This window comes from Sus scrofa, chromosome 6 (assembly GCF_000003025.6).
Source record: "Sus scrofa isolate TJ Tabasco breed Duroc chromosome 6, Sscrofa11.1, whole genome shotgun sequence".
Classification (NCBI taxonomy): domain Eukaryota; kingdom Metazoa; phylum Chordata; class Mammalia; order Artiodactyla; family Suidae; genus Sus; species Sus scrofa.
The window spans coordinates 132,258,222-132,274,434 of NC_010448.4; the positions used below are offsets into that span (position 1 = coordinate 132,258,222).

The 16,213-nt window shown below is 36.6% G+C and overlaps 1 protein-coding gene across 3 annotated transcripts in view; it reads right to left on the reverse strand.

Moving 5' to 3' along the window:
* ADGRL2 (adhesion G protein-coupled receptor L2) overlaps positions 1-16,213 on the reverse strand; it is a 639,025-nt gene that overhangs the window by 531,140 nt on the left and 91,672 nt on the right. For 2 of the 3 annotated variants that reach the window (XM_021096387.1, XM_021096375.1), the window contains exon 3: positions 3,380-3,554. The exons of the other annotated variant lie outside the window; for it this stretch is intronic. The gene's annotated coding sequence lies outside the window, so the exon portion shown is untranslated. The remainder of the gene's footprint in view (positions 1-3,379; positions 3,555-16,213) is intronic. 3 annotated transcript variants of the gene reach the window in all.

Below are 16,213 nucleotides of genomic sequence, written 5' to 3' on the forward strand. Positions count from 1 at the left end.
ACTTACCAAAAACATTTTTTTAAAATATCCATATCATACAATGACAATATTCAAATTAGAAAAGGTTAGATACATATAAAATCTTTTTAAAGAAATGACCTATCAACTTTAGAAGTAAGAACACTATGTCTGGAACTCAAATTATGAAATAACAAGCCAACATCTCTGTGGGAGAATGGTACACACTAATACAGCAAGGAGAGGTTAGTTCAGTTTTTCTGTCTACCTGTGACCTTCAATAATGTCAGTGTTCACATCCCATAACATGATGCCATTATACTAAAGGACTTAGAGAGAAAAAGAATCCAGTCAAAGAGCTTGAGGTAAGCTATTATGTAGGAAGGAAAATAGATTTCCCTCCTCTTCCTTACATGCTTCTAAAGTCATAGCAAAAACTTGCACTAGGACCTAATGGGATATTTTAAGGGAAAATTAGAAAGGAAAGCATTAAAGAAAAGCACCAAGTGGAAACTTCTGAATTATTTTGTAAACTATTAGTCAAAATTAATGACCCAAAATTTATGATATTCATCTTAATGAATTACCAATTTAGAATCAAAAAATGGCAGTCAAAGCATTTTTTATCATGAAAATGTGAGTTTTTAGAAAATCACTTTTAATATTCCTCATTTATCCCTATACCCTTTAGAGGGACAAAATTCCACAGTACTCTTCATAGTCACAACAGATTCTGTTGTAATTATAAAATGCAATTCAGAAAAGTTAAACTGCATTTTATAGGAAAAATAATAAGGATGTAAAAGATGTTTGTAATACCTGGAATAAAGCATGGCATGAAAAAAAAATCCCTAATTTTTAAGGCAGTGACTCTTAATGCATGTTCTGAGGAAACCTTCCCTAAAATTACCTGGGAAGCTTATTAGAAATGCTGCTGATTCCTGGGCTCTATGCCAAATCTATTGAACCTGAATCCAGGGGAATGAAATTCAGAACCTGTTTTCCTACATACATAGTCACAGATGCATCTTAAGTGTGAACAACTTTCAGAATCACCTCTTAAAGGCAAATCTTTAGCCTATAAGATCACTTAGAATCACTGGCCAAACCAAAGTAATCCAATGGGATGAGGTTAACTCTAGGAACATGTGGGATAAAGAGAAAAATATTTTCTGTTGCGTCCTTGCATTTGGTAGGTTATCTTGTACATGGCAGGCCTTCAACCAATGTATATTAAATGAATGGATAAACGGAATTTCATCCATAACACAGACAAATATCATTTGGATAGAAAACATACATGTTAGAACAGGAGAGCACAATTAGAAATTTTCAAAGGAAACATTGTTTTATTTACTATATGCATATAATAATATTTGGAACATAGAAAATAAATAATTTAAATTACAGAGGAGGTAACAAGGTGACAAGATTAAAGATAATCATAAACTCTTTAGTAAGTCCCTGCTAATATAAGAGCTAGAGATGTTAAATTTGCTAGCCATTACTTTATTAAAACTTTTAATATTTTGAAGTAGAATGATTGTTTAGGTTAAGTTCATTATAGTTCCTATATTTAGGGATAAAATTATTACACTTAAAATCAAGAACATGAGTGTTCTTACCCTCACATATTTGCTGAAGTTAAGATTACTTCCACTTTAGCAATGAGAACAATAAGAAACTCATTTTTATATGGTTATGCAGGTATTCACTCATTCAGCAAATATTTATTGATTGCCTACTCTGTTTTTAGTTAAAGAAGACATGGTCCCTGGCCATGAAGAACTCATAGTTCAAACTACTGAGAGAATGGCCTAATTACAAAGGGATAAGGGCAGATATAGATCTGTAAACATGTTGTGTTACATATTATGGATGCAGTAGTGTATCAGGGTCTAGAGTTTTCTTTCACAAACTTTTCCCATGAGTCTGCTTGGAGACTATATAATTTAACAGGTAAATAGGTATTTGAAGGGGAAGGTCAAGGACCAGCTGCAGGAACACTGCCTCCATTGGTATTTCAAGGCTAGCCCAGAAGGAAGCATCCTCCTTTTTATCACACATGGTTACCCACTAAAGTCGAATGCTCTGATTTGGGTCATACTCATTGGGAGTATTTGTGAGCAAAAGGCATTAGCATTTACATCTAGTTCTCTCTTAGTGGAAGCAAGCTGTCATAGACTTAATAAACATGTACTCAAGTGTTTATAAACCATCATTCAGAGCAGAGGGTAATATTTCCTTTTCTTTTATGTCTTTGTTAGGGACACCTCCTTCCCCACTATTTTTAAACTGGGGTGTGTCTACATCCTGCTTCTTTCATAATAGTCTGTTTAACCTCTTTAATAGTTTTGTCTGCCTAATTAGTGGGCTAGCCCCTAACTCCTGAGGACGCCTTTACGTAATTTTAACAAAGAGATTATATAAACGCACACCCTGATGTCTCTTAATTAGAAATGTGACAAACAGATGAAGGCAATAATAGAAATCAGCAAATTTTTAAAAATTCTTCCGTAATACTACTAATTTGTTTGTAATAGCCTTCTAATTGTAGCACATAAACCAAGACAAATGTGGGTTGGACGATAGGTAAAAAGTATCCATCTTGTGTTTTCTGGTTAAAACAATAATAATTTCTACTTTTGGTACGGTTGAAATAAGGATAGAAAGCTACATCCCATGCCTTTGGCTGGCAAGTTTGTAATGTTCAGGTGCCTTTTCTAAAAGGTGGTCTTCCTTTTTACAATGTTTGTTGTCAGTGGGTAGCATTGTGTAGTCTAAGAGAAATCATAAGAGATGCAGGTGCCTTATGAATAACCAGATGGGAAAGGGAAGATGATCCAACTTCCTCCTAGACCCTATGAGTCAAACAGAAATGACAAAAGATTTTCCTTTGAAATGGTGAGGAGAGGGAAACAGAATTTTAAAATGTCTTGTATACAAATGACAGCAACGCCTTACATAAGCCTCTTTCCTAAAGACCGAAAACCTGTTTTCTAGAGCTTTTCCCCTCACCAAAATACAGCCCCAGTCTGCGATTAGACTCGGCAGCTGTTTAACAGTGCCAGAAACACTTAAGAACTTCCCAAATGTTTCCTTCAAGCAAAATAATATCCTCCAAAGAGCACACTCTGAATTCACCGCTGACTCAGAGGGAAGAGTGCCACCTATTGAATCATGTCCTCAGTATTCATAGCACCTGATGGGTCCTTCCCAGGCTCCCTTCCACACACCCACCAGCATATCCTGTTTCCTCAGAGAGCTGGATATAATAGAGCTCTGAGGTGGTCTGAAGTTCACATGCGTGTTCATATCACGCTCTATAATTTGAGGGAAACACATGAATTTTAATCAGTTTTTCAAACAACCAGGCCTCTCTTCTCATTTACCAGAATGGAAAAAAATTCACTTTTATTACCTTAAAGATGCCAAACAGTGCCATTTTATGACTGTGGGAAGCTGGAAGTCATTTCTGAACTCTTTTGGCAAGGGTGCTATGTAGAGCATCCAATTCAGTCCTTTAAGTGTCTTCAGAGAACTACCACACAAACTGTGATTTACTGTCTCCAGGAGTTAAAGGGACCCTTTCTACCCTGAAATTGAAGAAAGAAAGGTGAAGTGTGTTTAAGAAACATCCCATGAGGCTTGCAAGAATATGAGACAGCACAGAGGGAACCAGATGCTGAGAAAGTTTTGATAACCCACAAACAGTTTCCAACTTGTGATTTTAAATTTGGTTTAAAGTTTATAATGGTAGCCTTTAAAAACTGGGATGACTTTTGTATATTGATTGCTAGGTCTTCAGGCCACTTTCACCAACTTCTTACACTTCCTGTGTGGCTCCATTTCCCTCCAGTGTCCCTTGCTGTTCGCATTCTAAATAGGTTTGGCAAACTTCTGCCACAAATACAGTGTCATAGTTAAATCTACATATTCTGCATTAATATATATTTACTCACAAATATAAATACATAATACACACACACACACACAATCACACACACACACTTCCATACTATGGCAGCATTTGCATCTTTTTTCTTTTTAGAGCCCCACCTGCAGCATATGGAAATTCCTGGGCTAGGGGGTCTAATCAGAGCTGCAGCTGTGCCACTGCCACAGCAACGCCAGATCCGAGCTGCACCTGTGACCTACACCACAGCTCATGGCAATCCATGACCCACTGAGCAAGGCCAGGGGTCGAACCTGCATCCTCATGAAAACTAGTCGGATTCATTTCTGTTGTGCCACAACAGGAACTCTGACTCATGAATTTTTATGGTCATAAACACTAGGTCATTGGAGGCAAAAACCCAGTAAAAGAGAAAAAAGGTATATCACACTGTCGTGCCTAGCAAATGGTTGGCTCTCTATAAATATGTGATGAAATAATGAATGGATAAATCATACTATGGTGGAAAATAATTAGTCTATCACATCACAAATGAGAAGTTGGTTGAGTGTAAAAAAAAAATAAATGTTGTATACTCTTTCTTGACAAAAGTTGGTAAACTACTGACTTTAAGTAAAAGGCCACACTTTACTTCCCTTTATATTTTTAAGTTTTGATTAATAATTATCTAATGCAACTCTCAAAGGCAAGGATAATTTTTCTCTGGTTATAAACAACCCCACATCTTTCATGGAGAAATGTCTCTTCAGTAGTTGCATTCTTAATGGAGTATTATATTCATAAATGGTATCCCAAAGGCACTCATGATGGTAGCCTACAGTTTCTATGCCCCCATTTTAGGTGAAATTAATGTTTTCCTCAATGTTCTGGCTATTAACGAGGAAGCCACTATTTTTTTCTTATTCTGCCAAGTAGGTATATGTAATTTGATGCTTGGAGTGGCATAATATTAAAGTATTGGGAATACTATGTGGTCTGTTAGTTCTTAGGAACAGGATGATATATCTTTTCTGAAGTAGAAGAGTCACAGTTGGCAATATGTTTAAGATTTCATGCTGTTTTCATTGCTAAACCTAGTAGGGGTAACAGAAGCCAAATCTTCAAGTAGCACCTGTCAGGTAAATGGTGGAGGAAAAGGAAGGCTTCAGCCAGGGAGCGAAACACAGTGCCTCTATCCAAAGATATCTAGGATGTCTGACTTAAGAGAAATGAAATCAGGCTCCAAATCTTTGATATATGCATAGCAAAATAGTAGGGAACATTTTCAAGGGCAAATTCATCACTGACTGACTTAGTCATCATTAATGGCTATTAAAGGAAATAAGAGGAGAAAGAGTGGTGTTTCAAGTTAAAGTAGGAAAATGAGTCAATTTTTAAAGAAATATGTCCATTTAAAGCTGGCACATACTTTGGGATGACTCATACATTTCCTACATCTCTATGTCACTTAATCTTTTATATTTGCAACTGTCCATCCATCCATCATCCTACCTTCTTCCAGTCACCCATCTATTCCCAACAAATTATTTGTAAATCATTTTATGTTTTCATCCATTCATAAGCCCAAGCTGTTTAGGGTACCTGCTGCATGACTAATACTGTTACTAGTGATATAAAGACACAGAAGCTGGAGTCCTTTGCCTAAAGTTGCTTAGAGTTCAGTTGAAGAGAAAGTATATCCATATTATACAGTGGGATAGATGCTATGATAACACTACCCTATGAGGGCAGAAGGCCTTCCAAATCAGACTGATTTAGAAGGTCTGAGAAGGCTAACATTCATGCTGAATTTTAAAAGACAAGTAAGAAGAGTTAGGCAGATGATGAAGAGGAAAGGAATTCCAGATGAAAGGCATGGCATATGCAAAATGTGTCTTTAATCAGTATTCTTTTATATTCACAACAGAGTCATTTAACAAAATCCCACCCCTTTACATGTAACAGGACGCAATGACTCAATTAACAAAGACCTGGAGAGGCAATAAAACTTAGTGGTTATGTGTCCTGGCTTTAGAACCAGATTGCTAAATGCTGGCATTTCTCCTTTCTAGCAGATAACTTAAGGGAAATTATTAACATCTCTGTGCCTCAATTTCCCTTTTAGTCAAATTGGGTATAATATTATATCTCTTTTCAAAAAATTTTAAACTTTCATAAAATTTTTAAAGGTTACTTTCCATTTACGGTTATTATAAAATATTGGCTGTATTCTCTGTGTTGTACAATACATCCTTGAATCTATCTTATACCCAAATAGTTTCTATCTCCCAATTCCTCACCCCTAGATTTCCTCTCCCCTCGCTCCAACTGGTAACCCCTAGTTTGTTCTCTATATCTGTAACTCTGACTCTTTTTTGTTACATTCACCAGTTTGTTGCATTTTTTTTTTAAAATTCCACATATAATCGATATCACATAGGATTTGTCCTTCTCTAAGAACTTAGCATAATGCCCTCCAACTCCATCTAGGTTGCTGCAAATGGCAAAATTTTGTTCTTTTTTGTGGTTAAGTAGCATTCCGTTGTAGATATATACCATAGCTTCTGTATCCATTCATCTGTTGATGGAAACTTAGGCTACTTCCCTATCTTCCCTATCTTGTTAATTGTAAATAATGTTGCTGTGAACAATGGGATGCATATATCTTTTCAAATTAGTGGGGATTTTGGTTTGGTTTATTTTGTTTTCAGATATATACCTAGGAGTGGAACTGCTAGGTAATATGATAGTTCTATACTGAGTGTTTTAAGAAACCCCAATATTGTTTTCCATAGTAACTACACCAGTTTATATTCCCACCAATAGTTCACAAAGGGAGTTACGTGGTACATTCCATGATGCAATTTGATGTTCTCTCTTACTGTAACTTGGGCATTTTTCCATATCAGTACATATTTATCTACCATCATCTCTTTAGTCCCATGAAGTATTTCATTATGTGAATGTAGCATCATTTATTTAACTGTTCCACAGTGGGTGGACATTTATTATGTTTCCTTCAAATCTTCACAAACATTTGTTATTTGTGTCCTTTTTGATGATAGCTAGAACAAATAATTTAAAAATTTGTATGGAAACACAGAAGATCCCAAGTAACCAAAACAGTCTTGAGAAAGAAGAATAGAGCTGAAAGAATCACACGCTCTGAGTTCAGACTACACTACAAAGCTGCAGCAACCAAAACAGTATGGTACTAGGACATAAACAGACACATATATCAATGGAACGGGATAGAGAGCCAAGAAATAAACCTATACACTTATGGTCAATTAATCTATGACTAAGGAGGCAAGAATATACAATAAAGACAATTTCTTCAATAAGTGTTGCTGGGAAAACTGAATGTATAAGAAAAATGTGTAAGAAAATGATATCAGAACATTCTCTAACAGTGTACACAAAAATAAACTCAAAATAGCTTAAAGACCTAAATGTAAGACTAGATACTGTAAAACTCCTACAGTAGAACTTAGGCAGAACACTCTTTGACATAAATCACAGAAACATTTTTTTTTTTTTGATCTGTCTCCTAAAGCAAAGGAAATAAAAGCAAAAATAAAAAAAAATGGAACTTAGTTAAACTTAAAATCTTTTGAACAGCAAAGGAAACTCCTGAAAAAAAAATCTACTGAATTGAAGAAAATATTTGCAAATATTTCATCTCTTATGGTGAGTATTAAATTAAAATCTGAAAAGTTTATGTATCTCTGGCATGAAATAATCTTTTAATATATGTTAGCTAGGATAATATTTTTCCTTTATTAAAATTAACACATTGATAAGAAAAATGATGATAATAATAGTTTGAAGGGTTATATTAAGAGCTATCACAAACTGAGATTTACTACATTCAGAAGCTAAAGAAATTTCACATTTTTTGAAACAAAACTTCTTGCAGCAAGATACAGAAGACACTAGCACTTGAGTTAGAAGCTCTGAGCTCAGATTTTGTCTCTGTTACCTTTTTAACTCTGAGGTTTTTGGTCGTTTTGCTTAATGCATGTGCCTCAGTTTTTTTGTTTTTTTTTTTAATCATTTGTGAGGATCCTAATGACACCAACATATCCCTTTTGGCTGTCTGGGAGGATTAAATGGGATGACATATATAAATGTGACTAGCATCACCCAAAGATTTGTTTCATCATAATCAAAAAAAAAAAAAACTTTAAAATGCTTAGAAAATACATAATGACTAATTTAAGGATTGTGAAAAATATCCTTCCCAAAATACCTCCTACAGTTTGAGAGATAACATATAAATATTCTCATCTGCATTCACTAGCTCTGGAAAACACTCTTGAATGTTATTGCTGACTCTGATCGCCTGCCCTGGCATCTTTGCCAGAACTTGCTCTGAGTTGCTGCTATTCATAGAATGCCCTTGGATAATGTGATAGGTTGAATTCGAATTATTCCTCCAATCATTTTGGAGGCAGTAATAATGGCAACTAAAATGGTCATCTGGAGAATGAACTAAGCATGTATATTTTAAATAAAATCTGTCTTTTTTTTTTTTGTCCTTAGAATAACTCAGATGCAGATCATATATTGCTTTTGAGTGAATAAGCATTAAAAGGCTAACATAAAATGAATTTCCTGTAGATACATACTATATGCTTTAAAATACTAATCTCAGGTGGAATACAAATAAAAACTAGCTTCTTAAAAAACCCCATAAATTATGGGAAAGCAGATATTGTACTAAATCTTTTCTGGAATTATTTCTAATTGCAATATTGTTTTAAGCCTGAGAACCCAGCCTACCCGAGCATATACAGACAAGCTTTAAATAAATTCAGTTTATATACTATGATGCTAATACGATTAAAATCTTTGGTCTCTCAAACATCTTTTCGCTTTTTTCCACACATACCAATTACTTAATACTGTTACATCTAAGGCCAGGGCTCTGTAGCCTGCCTGAAGGAGTACAGAAGTTCCAGCTACCATAGCTTCTATTTTATTAAAAAAATTTTTTTTTTCTTGCCTTCAACCTGATTTCTTCTGGGTCTGACCTAATTCCTTTGATGCCTGGGGCTTGGAGGCCTGTGCTAATCTGCATCATGGATGTGTGGAGGAAAAGTGAGACAAATGAAAGAAAAGCAAAGGAAGGAAAGAATGGCACTAGGCAAGAGTGCTCTTCCAAACAAGCATTTTGAAAGAAGGCCATTTTTGTTCTACCCCATCCTTTAAAGAGAAACCTAAATGCAGGGCTTGGTCTCAAATACAAATCCCCACTCCCCTCTAATTCTTCACTTTTTTTTTTTTTTTTTTTTTTTTTCCAAGCTGGCCTGTAAAACATTTTATAGCGAGGACAAAAAAGGCAACGGCAGAATGCTAGTTGTTAGCATCTTACAATGAATTCCAATGTAAGAAAAATAACTGTGCAAAATGTCATGTTCTAGAAGTCGAAGTGAAAGAATGTGTTTGCCCTGACTTTGATGTGAAGATCCTGCAGTAGCCTAAGCTTTGTTACAGAACTGTCCACTAACTTATTCCTCTGAGTCTGTTCCTAGCTTCTTTTTCCCTTTGGGAAGCAGGATCTTCTTACTGTTCAAATGTGCATTCACCATCTTGTAGTCATTAATACCCCAAAGGCAGGGGGTAAATGGGCAGATTTTCAAAGTGTCTCCAGTCACTTGATTCTGATTCCAAAATCTACTATGATTTGGAGAAGTGGGCAGGTGAAATTTATCCTTCCTTGGGAAAAAAAAAAAATCACAGCTTTCCTTCTTTGTGATATTAAGAAATTGTGTGGGAGTTCCCGTCGTGGCGCAGTGGTTAACGAATCCGACTAGGAACCATGAGGTTGCGGGTTCGGTCCCTGCCCTTGCTCAGTGGGTTAAAGATCCGGCATTGCCCTGAGCTGTGGTGTAGGTTGCAGACGCGGCTGGGATCCTGCATTGCTGTGGCTCTGGCGTAGGCCAGTGGCTACAGCTCCGATTCAACCCCTAGCCTGGGAACCTCCATATGCCGCGGGAGCGGCCCAAGAAATAGCAACAACAACAACAACAACAACAAAGACAAAAGACAAAAAAAAAAAAAAAGAAAGAAATTGTGTGGATTTACCAAAAAAGAGGGGATATGTCTGTTTGTGACTCAAGGAACAATAATTCACAAAGTCATCAGTACACCTGCTCCCATGAGAAGAGATGTACTTTACCTAGGGCAAGAAAATGATCAGTAACAGTAATTGTTTTAACACAATAGCATGACTTGGTTCAGGGATATTTTCACTTCACAGATGTTTAAAGTCACTTGGCACTCAACCTCCAAACTTGTCACTCTTTTGGCATCCAAATTCACATTTCATAGCCATGCAACTATCTCACGTGCATAAATAGAAACGATCCTCTGAATTTCAGAGCTATAGCCTGGGCCTGTCCTCGTTGCCTAACCTATGCAGCTTCTGTGTCTCAGGATATATTTGCAGATTCAAAATGCTTATTTTAGTCCATTGCTTAAAATCATTTACTCATCAGATTATCTAGAGCTGCTAATCAATACAAATCCATGTTCCTTTTGTGTTTCTTTCCAGGGTGGTGGCTATCTTCTTTATATTTTCCTTTTATTTGTACTTGTACTTTAGTTGTGGATATACCAGTGAGCAGGTAAGTGATCCTACCCTGGTGCTTAGGAGGAAAGAAAAAGAATGGAGCTTTGGAATCCAAATAATTCACAAGTCAGACAAATTAACAGAACCATAGTCCATAATGAATATAATATTAGAGAACACTGGCTTAAGTCTTTAGGAATGATCACTTGCACGTGCACACACTACTGCTCTATTTAAGCACAAGCCCATGGAATCAGCATTTTTCACACTGATGAACTTTTTTTTTTCTTCAGTTCAATCAACATGGTTCCCAACAGAGCTGGGAATGCCATTTCAAAACAGTGTAAGCCTCCACATCATTTCCTACTTGCTTCAAAGAAATAGAAAATCATATAATGGTACAAGATATTGCTACTTTATTTCACTGGTCCCTTCCACATAAACTAATGAACATCCAAGAGCAGAAAATCCAACTATAATTTAGGACCTCAAATCATGCATTATAGTTTTCCTTTGGCAGAGCTATCTAAAACAATCTCATATTTAGTGGTTTATATTGTTCAATTTTAAAATACATTATAGTTTGAACATTGGGCATGTAAGAGATTAATTTGCCTTTGTAAAATTGTACACCCTTGGGGGCAGTTGTATTTTATGCACAGGTGAACAGGAATTTTTTAGCAGCAAATCTATGTAGCTGACATTTTAATGCCTCTCCTTTAAAAAAAAAAAAAAAAAGCACGAGTCTAAGCACATGAACAGCAGATTCCCAATTTTAAACTGCTTGTTGAACTCATCTTTTGGTTTAATGTTATAATTTATGTGGGTCATAAACCCACATTAGGTGTAAACTTTATATACGTATGTATGTGTATATATATAATACATGCCTTCCTCAGACACAAAACATTTTATTATCAAGTATAGTAAATGAATAATTCCTTTCTAATTTAGTTGATACATATTATTCATTTCATAAAAGTTGCTACCTATTATGCTGAAATAAGAAGAAAACGTTAAAAAATGAGCATTGTCATCATACAGTATGTCTAAGAGAGATAGCCTATTTTTTGCTATATCTTTGCAAAAATAAAAAATATGATGAATATTGATTATACTGGCTTCATATAAGGTTTACTCTCTCAAAATTCCCTTGCATATAATTTTATTTTTATAAAATTCCGATGAGCCATTTGTGGTGCTGAATTCCTCAAGAAAGCTAAAGCGAATGCTTATGATAATGATCACAGCAATTACAAACACAATAGATGTACATCGCCCCAAATGAGATCTGAAATCCTGATAAAAGGAAGACTGAGCCTCTTCCCTTTCCTGTGTGCATCTCGTCTCGTGTAACAGCCTCATTGTCTATAACTAATACATAAAAATGCAAAGAGGTGCTTCCATAATAAAACATATAGTGAAACAGAAACCAAATTGCTTGATTTCTGCTGCTATGCTAGCCCCTTTCTCAGATGATCTTGGCAGCTTTGCCTGTCTCTAATTTTGCTAACATCTCACAGATATAAAACTGTGCCCCCCCCCCAACCCTCTGGCTCTTTCCCCCTTCTTTTCTCCTTCCTGCTGTTTTCATTACATTTTCTTATGTGCATACCATCCAGTCCTCTTGGACACATAATAAGATTTGTGCCAGACTATGTTTCTTGGCTTTAATGGTTAGTTAGCTTTCCAGAATACACATGCTGCTTTATACATGCTTTTATTACTGACATCATGAGAATGCATCGCTCCTATGTTTACAATTGGGTGTTCACCCTTAAATAAAAGCAATGAGATCAGGTTGTTTAAGAGAATCTTTGAAACACAGAATAAAAACAGCTGTTATCTGCTTGAACCATTTCATTTTCTTTCATGATCTGAATGATAATGATGGGTAGCAGTGGGCAGTCTCCAGCTCTCATTATACGCCCTACATCAGAGCCTCTTTCAGGTTGGAATAGGGTCTCTGTCCCTGAGTTCCAACAGGATCGTTTCAACCTCACTTCTAACAGGTGTTGGTATTTGCGGGAGGGGTGAGGGGAGGATAAAACACCTTTGCTTGTTCCCCACTGACCTCTGGATTCAGAAGGCTGGTTTTCATTGGCAATGTGGTTTGAAAGTCAAACCAGGTCCTTGCTGAAATCTCTCTCACCAGGAATGGATTACAAATATTTCCACATGTCAAACAAATGAACAATAGGGTGGTCCTTATTAATCAAAGCTCTCCTAAACCAAGTACAGATGGTAGCAATGAACTTCTCTTCCATGAAGATTTCTTCAAACGGGAACAAAATGCATCTCACAGAAGTGCACATTTCCTCACGTGACACCAGACAAGGAATAAGACGCTTATACCAAATGTAACCAAAACCAAACACAACAGAACGATAATAAATAAAAAAAATTTTAAAACCCTTGTGTTTGGATCTTAATGATCCAAACCCGAAGGTTGATTGAGCTTATTTCCATTCAACAACAGCCCTCATCACAAGCCGTTTTTGAAGATTCCGTGACATTTGCCTAGAGACTGACAAGCTTAAATTGGTTTTAACCTCCAGAGCCCCATTTTCATATCACAGATGTTGCTGATTGGGGTGCAGAGTTCTGCTTTCCCCAAAGTCAGTGATTTCCAGGCTCTGGTGGCATCTACCACAGAGAGCATAACTCCTCTCAGACAACAGTGTCGTTTGTTAGTTTTAATTAACAGAAAATATCGATAGAAATGGTTGAAATTGCATTGTATTCAAAACTGGAGAGTGAGGATAGTCAGAGAAGCAATTCTATTTAAAGATCAGCCCAGAGGCTGGCCCCATGGCTGCGTTTCTCTGACCCAGCTGTATTACCTAAGCCTCTCAGGTAGCAGAAAACTGGGTTGAGGAATCTCCTGGGAACAAAGACTCCTTGGGACTGTCTGTAGGACCAGGTGTTACTATTTAGGAAGAGTCTATTTCAGATGTTTTAGCAAAATTGGTTCCACTTCTCCACTCAAGATTGGTGCTATTATGGTCCTGTGTAGTCTTTCAAGGTGAGGGATCAAAAGATGCTAAGGTGTCACTCAGTTCACGCCTTATCTCGAAACAGAGTTAAACCTAAATTGTATTTGAAAGGCGAAAATTCTATTGTGGAGCCCTTAACATAGAGGGTCTGTGATTTCTACTGATACAAAAAATTCCATGATGTAAAAACTACCAGAGGCCATTTCTCTCTAGCCTAAATCTTTTATCCTGTAGCTGAGAGTGTATTTCCTCTTGGTTGGTGCTCAGTAAAAGAGAGTAATATGCAGAATTGTTTAATGTATGGGTAAAGATTTTTTAAAGCCTCATCTCAAACTTTTTAAAGATAATTACAGTAGAGATGGGAAAATTTTCTACTAATAGATTAAATATGTGTCTGAAACGTCAGATTAATTATAATCATTTTCAAGAGGACAAAAATTTTATAACTTTTCATGAGGAGATAACATTTATTGGATTTTAAAAGGAAATGAAATAAAAGTATTATATAGAAGAACAATTCCCTTACTGCCATAATCCTAATTCCACTACGACTTTTTTGTAGGGGAGGGGAGATTATTCAATTGATTTCTTAATTTATAGGAAAGTTGTAAAAAGCCTTGTGAAAACAGTCTCTAGTACTATTTTGAGAATATGAGATATTTTGTTTCAAGTATGTGTATTACTAAACTTCAATATCCCATACCGTATTTCAGTATCCCAAATAGTAGCCTGAATGTATGGAAGTAGATTTGAATCCAGGTCTTGTCTTACCCAAAACAGATCATCCAGTTTTAAGCTGATGCAACAAGCATTGGTAAGCGCCAAAAGAAGACTTCAATCTTCCAATTTTCATGTGGTGTTAGGGGATGCTATCAGTGAAATTTAGTTTTGAGCATGCATGCTCCCCTTACAGACTGGGCATTCCTCAAAAAAATGCTTGCATATGCTTTTAGGCTTCTTACTGAACCACCATAAAATTCAGGGAAATTTGTGTACTTTGTGACATAAACTAACACAGTAATTTCAATGTTGAAAAGACAATGAATGATTTAGAACAAGTACTGAAATCTCAACACTATTGAGGAATGCCTGGAAATTGTCTTAGAATATAAACATGAACTTTTAGAATCTTTGCTAAAAGCCATGTTTACATTCAATTCAGATATTACACAAGTCTGTAAGCATTTTATAGTAATCTCGGTTGTCCACTAGCCTATTATAATAAAATTAAAATAAGAAGATGTCACATATCTGTCCATTAGAGGGAATTAATGAGAGTGCACATGAGAGAGAATAATTTTGATGAAAGAGGCAGGGGAGGAAATGAAGGAAAAGGAAGAGGAGATCTAATTCTCCACCTAGAAAATAGTATTAGTCTGGGGAAAGTTGGAATGACTACTCATCAGAATGTCGACATGTAGATAGCTGGATGGAACAGTTCTTAACATTTTAAAATGCTTACATTTCAGGCATTTTTATCCTGTGCTTTATGTGTAGTCAGAGCCTCTGGGTGAAGTGTCCAAGAGCCTAAATTCTGGGTTTGAATCTGAAGCTTGCCTCTTACTACTTTGTTACTGTTGATTACTTTGTAATCCCAGGGCGCTTCCTAGGTGTCATCTGAACCTTCAAATACATTCCACCCCACCAGCCCTTATTGGATGGCAGGGAAAGACTCAAGAAAAAGGCAGACTATACTAGATTGGTAGATGGCAGTTTTAATACAAGGAGGACTTATGGGCTTGGCTTGGGTGGCAGCAAGATGAATAGATTCCTGCATCCACCAGCCAAATTATAAAAGTTTATATAGAGGCCTTAACTGGATTCAATCATGTATATTATCCAGATAGTCTCAGAACCACATTTCTATCTCAAGGCTATCCTAAAACAGCTTTGGGGATATGGAAGGCAACTGGAACATAGATGGATGGGGGAGCAGGTAGGGAACCACCACTTGCCCAGGGCCAGCTCTTGGGTCAAACTGGCATTCACATCTTCTCCATGACCTCCCCAACAGTATGACCTTGGCCAGGTTGCATGTAAAGTATGATAAAAAGGCATGACAGCACATTCCTTATAGGTTTGCTGTAAGTATTAAGTAAGTACATATTGGAAAAAATTTCTTGGAACTGTGTCCAGGACATAGTAACCACTATATGTTTATTAAAACATTCTCATTGAATTTTCATAAGAACACCCTTTCATAAAAAGACAAAACGTTATTTTCATTTTAAAGCAAAGACAACTGAGGTCCCCCACATTGCTGTAGTTTGCCTAAAGTCACACCTGGTGAGTTCCCATTGTGGCTCAGTGGAAACAAATCTGACTAGTATTCCTGAGGATGCAGGTTTGATCCCTGGCCTCGCTCAGGGGTCCAGGATCCAGCATCGCCGTGAGTTGTGGTATAGGTCAAAGAGGTGGCTCGGATCCCAAATTGCTGTGGAAGTAGTGTAGGCTGGCAGCTGTAGCCCTGACTTGACCCCTAGCCTGGGAACTTCCATAAGCCATGGTACAACCCTAAAAAAAGGCAAAAAAGGCAAAAAAAAAAAATCATACATCTAGTAGGCAGTGGTAAAAGGGCTGGTATTCTGTATGTCCAATTCTGGGGGCTACAGGCTTCTCTGTGCTCTAGTGAGCTAACAGGATATCAGGTCAGTCTATCCATCAACTTTTTACTACCAAATCACATACTTTAATTAGGTCTTCTGATAAAATCCAAAGAACTGGATTTTCTCTATCTACAATCTCTGTCATCTTAGGAGTAGTAGACAAATGACCAAAGTACAGAAA